Raw genomic sequence first — 2,326 nt, forward strand, 5'->3', positions numbered from 1 at the left:
TATATATATATATGTATGTATATATATATATATATTTATATATATATACATATATATATATATATACATATATATACATGTGTGTGTGTACATATATATATGCATGTGTATGTGTATGTATATGTGTACGTATATATATAAATGTGTATATATATATATATATATATATATATATATATATATATATATATATATATATATATGTATGTATGTATGTATGTATATACGTATATATATGTTTGTGTGTGTATACACATACATACATACATACATACTTAAGTACGTACGTACGTTCGTGTTTCTTAGATTTTGATCAAAAGAACCTTTCCAAATTGAAGTAGTAGGTAAGCTGTGCACAAACAAGGTGAAGTAGACGAACAGACAGACTTGTCGACCGCCCTTGTGCAACTCCAGAGGCCAAACGAGACAGTTCAAAGTTAAGGCGACATCATCGATGAACTTCCCGCCAGTCAGTGGTGAAATTAACGACAACACTCACCATTTTCTAGACGAAACCAATCGATTTAAAAGAAAATTCGCCAGATCAATACAATTATGATTATCTAGTGAAATATTTCGAATAATTTAGAATTTGGAACAAATTTGGAAGCCAAAACAACGCGATTAAACAAAAACAATGTAGTGTTGGAGCTTCTTTCTGAATTTTTGATGAGAAAATTGTTTGAAAAGAGAAAGGGAAAATGATAGATAAACATGGCGGAATAGACGTTAAGGAACAGAGATCAAGACTGATCGGAATGGCGATACATCTCCGTATGTATGTATGTATGTATGTATGTATGTATCATACAGAACTTGAATTTATAATGTGTGAGTTAGTTGGTCAACCAGAGTCTTTGATAGATCAGTCACGCCGCGAGTGAGTGGTGGAAGCCTAACGGGATCGAACGCAGAACAACATGGTTACGAATCAGACAGCGATACTTATATTTATTTAGTTATTACATAATACATGTTTCATCACAAAAATCTTTCGGCTTTCAAACTTATTTCCTCGTCTGTTATACATCCATCTTATATCATCATCATCATCATCATCATCATCATCATCATCATCATCGTCATCACTATCATCATCATCGTCGTTGTCGTTGTCGTCGTCGTCATCGTCATCATCATCATCATTGTCGTCGTCATCATGTTCGTCATCATTATCAACATCGTCATCATTATATTTATACCTTACTAATATCTTTATATCCTACATCACATCTGCCCCAATCTCCCTCACATACACACACATGTACACGCACGCACATACACAAATCCCTATTTTACCCTTATTTATACAAGCTTGACTTAGGGGTCAGTTTGTTCAACCTTTTGTTCACTCAACGAGATTAAATTCCCAAAATGAAATTCGCCTTCGTAATATATACAACGGGGGTACTGCCCTCTGGTGTGCGATTAACACGTGACGGTTGAAGTGGAAACAGACGAACGCAAAACGATGAGAATTTCATCAACGACAACAACAACAACAACAGCGGCAGGAACAACAGCAGCAGTAGCAGCAGCTGCAACAACATCGGCAACAGTAGCAGTAACAATGTCAACGAATGCGAAGTCTCCAGCAACGGAGCGTGTACATGGACAAAGCAGCAGCTAGAAATGGCAGACGCGTCTCCCTTAAATCTATGTAGTACCAGACACCGATATAATGACGTGTTAGTCATGGGTGGATTGATTTTGAACATTCTTCTCTCTGCCAGGACTTACCTGGAGCTAAACTACAACAGCAAGTACCTAAAAAAAAAAAAACCACAACAACAACTAGAACAACAGCAAAAGCTATAACAACGTCTGCAATAACAACAGCACCAGCAACAACATTTACAAAACAACAACAGCATCACAACGACAATAGCAATAACAACAACAACAACAACAACAACAGCAGCAGTAGGAGCGATGATAATACGTAGGACAGACGGGACAATAACGTTGAAAGGAAGTGATGTGAGTATAATGAGAGGTTAAACTGTAGAATAATATCCAATATTTGACCATGATATAACCTTCCACTTCATCATATAACCGCTTCCGGCTAAAACAACGCCATATTTCGCTAATGTCCGCCATTACAATTTAACGAGCAACGAAGATGCGTTTGTGTTTGTGGGTGTCCTGTTGAGTGTGTATGCATGTATTTGTGCTTGTGTGTGTATGTGTAAGTATGTGTGTCTCTGTGGTGAATGTGAGTCTGTGGAAAAGAATGCGTGTGTGTGTGTCTATCTGTTAGGGTATGTTAGAGTTGGGAGATGTTTCGAAGTGTTTGTACAAATGTACGTGTGTGTTACATCCA

Source organism: Octopus bimaculoides, chromosome 18 (assembly GCF_001194135.2).
Source record: "Octopus bimaculoides isolate UCB-OBI-ISO-001 chromosome 18, ASM119413v2, whole genome shotgun sequence".
NCBI lineage: Eukaryota > Metazoa > Mollusca > Cephalopoda > Octopoda > Octopodidae > Octopus > Octopus bimaculoides.